Source organism: Arachis hypogaea, chromosome 2 (genome assembly GCF_003086295.3).
Source record: "Arachis hypogaea cultivar Tifrunner chromosome 2, arahy.Tifrunner.gnm2.J5K5, whole genome shotgun sequence".
NCBI lineage: Eukaryota > Viridiplantae > Streptophyta > Magnoliopsida > Fabales > Fabaceae > Arachis > Arachis hypogaea.
The window spans coordinates 55,713,395-55,723,428 of record NC_092037.1 but is presented as its reverse complement, the minus strand read 5'-3'; the positions used below and the strand labels follow the sequence as shown (position 1 = coordinate 55,723,428).

At 38.2% G+C, this 10,034-nt stretch overlaps 1 non-coding gene across 1 annotated transcript; it reads right to left on the bottom strand.

Moving 5' to 3' along the window:
• Nucleotides 1-768: 768 nt before the first annotated feature.
• LOC112767652 (small nucleolar RNA R71) lies at nt 769-872 on the bottom strand. The gene has a single exon (XR_003185099.1). It is a non-coding gene; the product is annotated as a small nucleolar RNA R71 (small nucleolar RNA).
• Nucleotides 873-10,034: the final 9,162 nt, after the last annotated feature.

Here is a 10,034-nt window from a genome sequence, read left to right as displayed (position 1 = left end):
GAAAATTACTAACCTCTTTTTCAAAAAATTATTTTCGAAATCTCCCTTCTCTTTTCTTCTTCTATTTAATTATTTAATTACTAACACTTCTCTTCACCTCTCTTCATCCAAAAATCCGAATCCTCATCTCCATTCTTCTAACCCATTTCTTCTTCTACTAACATAAAGGAGTCTCTATATTGTGACATAGAGGATTCCTCTTTCTTTTCTTGTTTTTTTCTCTTTCATATGAGCAGGAACAGGGAAAAAAGCACTCTTGTTGAAGTTGATCCAGAACCTGAAAGGACTCTGAAGAGAAAATTAAGAGAAGCTAAATTACAACAATCCAGAAACAACCTTTCAGAAATTTTTGAACAAGAAAAGGACATGGCAGCCGAAAATAATAATAATAATAATGCAAGGAGAATGCTTGGTGACTTCACAAAGCCAACATCCAAGTTTGATGGAAGAAGCATCTCCATTCCTGCCATTGGAGCCAATAACTTTGAGCTTAAGCCTCAACTAGTTGCATTAATGCAACAAAACTGCAAGTTTTATGGACTTCCATCTGAAGATCCTTATCAGTTTTTAACTGAGTTCTTGCAGATCTGTGAGACTGTAAAGACGAATGGAGTTGATCCTGAAGTCTACAGACTCATGCTTTTCCCTTTTGCTGTAAGAGACAGAGCTAGAATATGGTTGGATTCACAACCTAAGGATAGCCTGGACTCCTGGGATAAGCTGGTCACTGCCTTCTTGGATAAATTCTTTCCTCCTCAAAAGTTGAGCAAGCTGAGAGTGGATGTTCAAACCTTCAAACAAAAAGATGGTGAATCCCTCTATGAAGCTTGGGAAAGATACAAGCAGTTGACCAAAAGATGTCCATCTGACATGTTTTCAGAATGGACCTTATTAGATATATTCTATTATGGTCTCTCTGAATTTTTGAAAATGTCATTGGACCATTCTGCAGGTGGATCGATTCACCTGAAGAAAACGCCTGAAGAGGCTCAAGAACTCATTGATATGGTTCCAAACAACCAATTCATGTATACCTCTGAGAGGAATTCCGTGAATAATGGGATACCTCAGAAGAAAGGAGTTCTTGAAATTGATGCTCTGAATGCCATATTGGCTCAGAACAAAATGTTAACTCAACAGGTCAACATAATCTCTCAAAATCTGAATGGATTGCAACATGCATCCAACAGTACTAGAGAGGTAGCTTCTGAAGAAGCTTATGATCCTGATAACCCTGCCATGGCAGAGGTTAATTACATGGGTGAACCTTATGGAAACACCTATAACCCATCATGGAGAAATCACCCAAATTTCTCCTGGAAGGATCAACAAAAGCCTCAACAAGGCTTTAACAATGGTGGACGCAATAGGCTGAGTAATAGTAAGCCATATCCATCATCTTCTCAGCAACAGACAGAGAATTCTGAACAAAACACTTCTAGTTTAGCCAATATAGTCTCTGATCTGTCAAAGGCCACTCTCAGTTTCATGAATGAAACAAGATCCTCCATTAGAAATTTGGAGGCACAAGTGGGCCAGCTGAGTAAGAAAGTCATTGAAACTCCTCCCAGTATTCTCCCAAGCAATACAGAAGAGAATCCAAAAGGAGAGTGCAAGGCCATTGATTTGATCAAAGTGGCCGAATGCACTAGGGAGGAGGAGGACGAAAATCCTAGTGAGGAAGACCTCCTGGGACGTCCTTCAAGCAAGAAGGAGTTTCCTATTAAGGATCCAGAGGAATCTGAGGCTCATCTAGAGACCATAGAGATTCCATTAAATCTCCTTCTGCCATTCATGAGCTCTGAAGACTATTCTTTCTCTGAAGAGGATGAAGATGTGACTGGAGAGCAAGTTGCTCAATATTTAGGAGCTATCATGAAGCTGAATGCCAAGCTGTTTGGTAATGAGACTTGGGAAAGTGAACCTCCCTTGCTCATTAGTGAACTGGATACTTGGATTCAGAAAACTCTACCTCAAAAGAAACAAGATCCTAGCAAGTTCTTAATACCTTGTACCATTGGCACCATGAGCTTTGAAAAAGCTCTATGTGATCTGGGGTCAGGGATAAATCTTATGCCACTCTCTGTAATGGAGAAGCTGGGAATCATTGAGGTACAACCTGCCTTGTTCTCATTGCAATTGGCAGATAAGTCATTGAGACAAGCCTATGGAATAGTAGAGGACGTGCTAGTAAAGGTTGAAGGCCTTTACATCCCTGCTGATTTCATAATCCTAGACACTAGGGAGGAAGAAGATGAATGCATCATCCTAGGAAGACCTTTCCTAGCCACAGCAGGAGCTGTGATAGATGTCAACAGAGGAGAATTAGTCCTTCAATTGAATGGGGACTACCTTGTGTTTAAGGCACATGGCCATCCCTCTGTGACAAAAGAGGGTAAGCATGAAGAGCTTCTCTCAGTTCAGGGTCAAGAAGAGCCCCCACAGTCAAACTCTAAGTTTGGTGTTGGGAGGTCACAACCAAACTCTAAGTTTGGTGTTAAGATCCCATATCCAAACTCTAAGTTTGGTGTGGACAACTATACAACATTGACCTGATCACCTTGTGGCTCCATGAGAGCCACTGTCAAGCTATTGACATTAAAGAAACGCTTGTTGGGAGGCAACCCAATTTTAATTATCTAATTTTTATTTTATTGTTATTTTGTGTTTTATTAGGTACATGATCATGAGGAGTCACGAAAAAATCAAAAAAATTAAAAACAGAAGTCAAAAACAGAAGAAAAAAATTTTCACCCTGGAGGACGCACAGGCTGGCGTTCAACGCCGGTAAGGTGCATCTGGCCGGCGTTCAACGCCAGAACAGAGCACCATTCTGGCGCTTAACGCCAGAAACAAGCAACATCCTGGCGCTGAACACCAGGAATGTGCCCAGAGAGGAAAAACTGGCGCTGAACGCCAGTAACAAGCATAAAACTGGCGTGCAACGCCAGAAACATGCTTTACATGGGCGTTGAACGCCCAGAACGTGCACCAATGGGCGTTTAAATGCCAGAATGGTGTGCCAAGGCAATTTACATGCCTATTTGGTGCAGGGATGGAATTCCTTGATACCTCAGGATCTGTGAACCCCACAGGATCACCTCAGGATCTGTGAACCTCACAGGATCCCCACCTACCTCGCCCTCTCTCTCTCCATTCATGGTCATCCCTTCTGTTTTTCATTCACCACCCAGATTTACCCACTCTTCCCCATACACCCCACCTACCTTTACAATTCAACTTCTCCTTCCCACCCAATCCCACCCATATAGCCGATTCCATCTCCCCTCCCTCTCTTCCATTTTCTTCTTCTTCTTCTTCTCTTCTTTCTTCTCTTGCTCGAGGGCGAGCAATATTTTAAGTTTGGTGTGGTAAAAGCATAGCTTTTTTCGCTTTTCCATTACCATTAATGGCACCTAAGGCCAGAGAAACCTCAAAGGGAAGACAAAAGCTTCCACCTCCGAGTCATGGGAGATGGAAAGACTAATATAAGCCGTCATAGCTCAGTGGTAGAACATGTGGCTGCAAATGAAGAGATCCCTGAGATACCTCAGGGGATAAGTTGTCCTCCACACAAATATTGGAAGCAACTAAGGGGAGGAACACCAAAATTACTAGGAATCATTCAACAGAAGCAAGGAAGAGACATAGAGGAGCTCAAAGAGCACCATTGGTTCTTCAAGAAGGCGCCACCCTCACTCAGGTGGATTCATTCCTTGTTCTTATTTCTTTCTGTTTTCGGTTTTTAATGTTGTGTTTATCTATGTTTTGTGTCTCTACTTCATGATCATTAGTATGTAACCATGCCTTAAAGCTATGAATAAAATCCATTAATCCTTCACCTCTCTTAAATGAAAAATGTTTTAATTCAAAAGAACAAGAAGTACATGAATTTCGAATTTATCTTTGAATTTAATTTAATTATATTGATGTGGTGGCAATACTTTTTGTTTTCTGAATGAATGCTTGAACAGTGCATATTTTTGATCTTGTTGTTTATGAGTGTTAAAATTGTTGGCTCTTGAAAGAATGATGAACAAAGAGAAATGTTATTGATGATCTGAAAAATCATGAAATTGATTCTTGAAGCAAGAAAAAGCAGTGAAAAGCAGAAGCTTGCGAAAAAAAAAAGTGGCGAAAAAAAAATAGAAAGAAAAAGAAGGAGCAGTAGAAAAAGCCAATAGCCCTTAAAACCAAAAGGCAAGGGTAAAAAGGATCCAAGGCTTTGAGCATCAATGGATAGGAGGGCCCAAGGAAATAAAATCCAGGCCTAAGCGGCTAAATCAAGCTGTCCCTAACCATGTGCTTGTGTCATGAAGGTCCAAGTGAAAAGCTTGAGACTGAGTGGTTAAAGTCGTGATCCAAAGCAAAAGAGTGTGCTTAAGAGCTCTGGACACCACTAACTGGGGACTCTAGCAAAGCTAAGTCACAATCTGAAAAGGTTCACCCAGTTATGTGTCTGTGGCATTTGTGTATCCGGTGGTAATACTGGAAAACAAAGTGCTTAGGGCCACGGCCAAGACTCATAAGTAGCTGTGTTCAAGAATCAACATGCTTAACTAGGAGAGTCAATAACACTATCCGAAATTCTAAGTTCCTAGAGACGCCAATCACTCTAAACTACAAAGGAGAAAGTGAGATGCCAAAACTATTCAGAAGCAAAAGGCTACAAGTCCCGCTCATCTAATTAAATTAATATTCATTGATATTCTGGAATTTATAGTATATTCTCTTCTTTTTATCCTATTTGATTTTCAGTTGCTTGGGGACAAGCAACAATTTAAGTTTGGTGTTGTGATGAGCGGATAATTTATACGCTTTTTGGCATTGTTTTTAGATAGTTTTTAGTGAGTTTGAACTACTTTTAGGGATGTTTTCATTAGTTTTTATGTTAAATTCACATTTCTGGACTTTACTATGAGTTTGTGTGTTTTTCTGTGATTTCAGGTAAATTCTGACTGAAATTGAGGGACTTGAGCAAAACTCTGAAAAAGGCTGACAAAAGGACTGCTGATGCTGTTGGAATCTGACTTCCCTGCACTCGAAATGGATTTTCTGGAGCTACAGAACTCCAATTGGCGCGATCTCAACGGCGTTGGAATGTAGACATCCAGGGCTTTCCAGCAATATATAATAGTCCATACTTTTATTCGAAGATTGACGACGTAACTTTGCGTTGAACGCCAAGTTCATGCTGCTGTCTGGAGTTAAACGCCAGAAAAACGTCATGATCCGGAGTTGAACGCCCAAAACACGTCATAACTCGGAGTTCAACTCCAAGAGAAGCCTCAGCTCGTGAATTGATCAAGCTCAGCCCAAACATACACCAAGTGGGCCCCGGAAGTGGATTTATGCATCAATTACTTACTCATGTAAACCCTAGGAGCTAGTTTATTATAAAAAGAACATTTATCTATTGTATTAGACATCTTTTGACAGTTTAATCTCTTGACTATTCGGTCACTTGATCATGGAGAGGGCTGGCCATTCGGCCATGCCTGAACCTATTACCTATGTATTTTCAACGGTGGAGTTTCTGCACACCATAGATTAAGGGTGTGGAGCTCTGCTGTACCTCAAGTATTAATGCAATTCCATTGTCTTTTATTCAATTCTCTCTTATTCTTATTCCAAGATATTCATTCGTACCCAAGAACATGATGAATGTGATGATAAGTAACCCTCATTATCATTCTCACTTATGAACGCACGTGATTGACAACCACTTCCGTTCTACATGCAACAAGAGCTTGAATGTATATCTCTTAGATTCCCCAACAGAATCTTTGTGGTATAAGCTAGATAGATGGCGGCATTCATGAGGATCCGGAAGGTCTAAACCTTGTCTGTGGTATTCCGAGTAGGATCCTGGGATTGAATGACTGTGACGAGCTTCAAACTCCTGAAGGCTGGGCGTGATGACAAGCGCAAAAGAATCAAGGGATTCTATTCCAACCTGATTGAGAACCGACAGATGATTAGCCGTGCTGTGACAGAGCATAGGAATGTTTTCACTGAGAGGATGGGATGTAGCCATTGACAACGGTGATGCCCTACATACAACTTGCCATGGAAAGGAGTAAGAAGGATTGAGTGAAGCAGTGGGAGAGCAGGCGTCCTTGAGCCATACAGTATCTTCATTCGCTTATCTGAAATTCCCACCAATGAGGCTGCATGAGTACTCTATCCCTTTTATTATATATTTTCTTATTTCTATTTTTGAAAACCCATAAACCAATCTAATCTGCCTAACTGAGATTTACAAGGTGACCATAGCTTGCTTCATACCAACAATCTCTGTGGGATCGACCCTTACTCACGTAAGGTATTACTTGGATGACCCAGTACACTTGCTGGTTAAGTTGAACGGAGTTATGATCACACCAGGGATTATTAAGATCCCAATTTATCACACCATGATCTCTTTGGGGTATTTTTGATTTCATACAAATACAAAGAGACCAACTTTGAGGATCACAATTTCGTCCACCAAAAGGTCATAACCAAAGAGATTTTAATGCTACATATTCTATTCATCAAGAGATGTCATCACTTGATTGTGATGTCAATACATTCATACAAGATTGCTCCCCAGTACCACAAAATGATCCATACTTTGATGAAACCAACAATTACTCAAGTTTTGGGTGGGAGGATCAAAATCAAAGAGCATTCAATAGTCCATACACCACTTATCAAGTGCCATCATCACTTGAGCAAACCTTCAACTCGTTTATGCAAAATTGCCCAACTTCACCTCCCAGTTTTTCAATTGAAAATTTTTCATCACTTGAATATACCTCAACACAAAATTCTTTCCAAAATCCACATGACTCAATTCATCAACCACAACATTCGTTTCACAACTTCACCACAGCACATCCATGTCATCAAAATTACTCTCAACCTTTACCTCTTTAGCTAGGAGTTGAGGATTACCTTCAATAGTCCAAAAAATTCTTGGAAAGCCGAGACCAAGTCCTTGAAAGATAAGGACAACTCTTGGAAAGACACAAACAATCCTAGAAAGAAATCCTATTCAAGAAGATGGATGGGCAGTTAGAGCAAAACAGGAGAAACACTACAAGAATATGGTCGATTAGTTACCACAAAAATAGTCGTAAAATCATCGCTATTTTGACGCAAAATATAATTTATGACAAATTAGCTACCACCTAGCAACTAATGCTTTCCTCGCTAATTACAAGTCGCAGATCAGTTGGGCAAACACAATAGTCGCTAATTCATCAGAAAATTTTTTAGCTACCGAATAGATAGTCGCAAATCTATCACTAAAGTAAAAGCTAATTCCATAGAAAAAATAGACCAAAAGGTAGTTGCTAATTATTGACAAACTCTACTGCAGCAGAATCATCACTAAATCCAAGCTAATTTCGTAGATAAAATAAAATGCTTAGTTGACGCTAATTAGCATGGAATTTTTCCGAACCTAATTCATCACAAATTATCCGCTAATATAATCACAAATTTGTCACATTTTGTAACAAATCTATAGCTAATTTTTAAAAATCCTTAATCAAATTTGTAAGAATTTTGTCGCTAAACCAAAGCTATTCTAAATAAGAAAGTAGAGTTATGAAGTTATTGCTAACTTGCTAGGAAATAATTTGTAGTAACTTAGTTGCAATACTATCACAAATTCCTTTTAAACTAGTAACAAATCGATAGGTATCTCATAAATGTTTCAGTGGCAATAGAATCTTTAATTTGTCACCATCATCAAAAGCAAATATGTTGCTATACTAAAGTAAACAGTATTTTTTTATTTTAGTAATTGAACTAAAGATTATAACGCATACAAATAAAATTAGTTCATCAAAATTATCCATGTTTAAAAAAGTTTAAACCATGTTTAAAGAAATTAGGTATTGAAACATACCCTAATAATAACTAAGCCTTTGAGTTTAATCAAATGCTATTCTATCTATTCAATAACTCTAAAAAACATGACTAAATTAATAAACTAACAAAGTTACAATATCATGTAAAAGTAAATATTCACTCACTTCTTTAGAGATGTTTGAATCTAGCAATAAAAATGTGATCCTGCTTCTATAAAATTCATTATATATTACGCATCTCATTCCTCGTTGCACATTGAAAATTAAAAAAAAAAAAGAAAAATACAAATACCTAAGACTTGGCATATCAATTACACAAAGAACATGTCCACCAGTTTCACCTTCAGTTTTACCAATATTGTCACTTATACTGTGATCAAAAACCAAAAACAGATCATCAATATATTACTTAATCAACAACAAATTAAATGCAAAAAATAGCAGCCATCAGAACAGCAATGAAGATAAAAAAATTAAATTAAGAACAAAAATAATAGAACTAATAAATTAAAATCAATACCAATAACAATTAACAAATTTAAAATAAAAATAACAATATCAGCAACCAACAATGAAGAATAACAAATTAAAAATCAACAACAAAAAATTAGCAACAGTAAAGAATAACAAATTAAGAACAGAAAATCAAGAACAACAAACAATAGCAAGAAGCCATGAACAACAAATAAATAGTAGTGAAGAACAAACCATAGCAAGAACAGAGAAATGCAAGAACAAAACAAATCAAGAACAAAAAAGCAATAGCAAAAAATGCCATGAAAAATAAAAAATAGTAAAGGTATATATATATATATATATATATATATATATATATATATATATATATATATATATATATATATATATATATATATATATATATAACAATGGGTTAAGCCTTTAGCTACGCTGTTGGGGAAAGCATATATATATATAGCCACCCAAAAATTAATATTAGCCACCAAAAAATATTTTTAAATAATACAAAATGAGGACAATAAACAATACAAAACATATGCATATATGCAACAACATGATGGAAAAAGTGAGGAAGAAGTGTTGGGATACCTGAACAACCGAAACTAATGACATTAAAGTTCCACTAAGTGATGGAGGAGTAGCTAACTTTGAATTTGGGTTGGAAGAATAAGCTAAAGGAGATTGGTGCGCGAAATTGTGAACAATACTTTTTCACAACTCTCATAATCCCCGGTAATGGCTCCAAAAACGTGGTAGCTCAATACCATGGCATTACACAACTTCGCACAACTAACCAGCAAGTGCACTGGGTCGTCCAAGTAATAAACCTTACGTGAGTAAGGGTCGATCCCACGGAGATTGTTAGTATTGAAGCAAGCTATGGTCATCTTGTAAATCTTAGTCAGGCAAACTCAATTGGTAATGGTGATGAACGAAAATAACACAAAGGTAAAGATAGTGATACTTATGTAATTCATTGGTAGGAACTTCAGATAAGCGTACGAAGATGCCTTCCCTTCCGTCTCTCTGCTTTCCTACTGTCTTCATCCAATCCTTCTTACTCCTTTCCATGGCAAGCTTAAGCAAGGGTTTCACCGTTGTCAGTGGCTACCTCCCATCCTCTCATTGGAACGATTCCTAATGCCCTGTCACGGCACGGCATTCCATCTGTCGGTTCTCAATCAGGCCGGAATAGAATCCAGTGATTCTTTTGCGTCTGTCACTAACGCCCCGCCCTCAGGAGTTTGAAGCACGTCACAGTCATTCAGTCATTGAATCCTACTCAGAATACCACAGACAAGGTTAGACCTTCCGGATTCTCTTGAATGCCGCCATCAGTTCTCGCCTATACCACAAAGACTCTGATCTCACGGAATGGTTGGCTCGGTTGTCAGGCGAGCACTCGGTTGTCAGGCGATCAACCATGCATCGTGCAATCAGGAATCCAAGAGATATTCACTATAGCCTTAGTTGCTTGTAGAACAAGAGTGGTTGTCAGTCACTTTGTTCATGGGTGAGAATGGTGATGGGCGTCAATCATCACCTTCATCAGATTGAAGAACAAGTGATATCTTGGATAAAGAACAAGCGGAATTGAATGGAAGAACAATAGTAACTGCATTAATACTCGAGGTACAGCAGAGCTCCACACCTTAATCTATGGTGTGTAGAAACTCCACCGTTGAAAATACA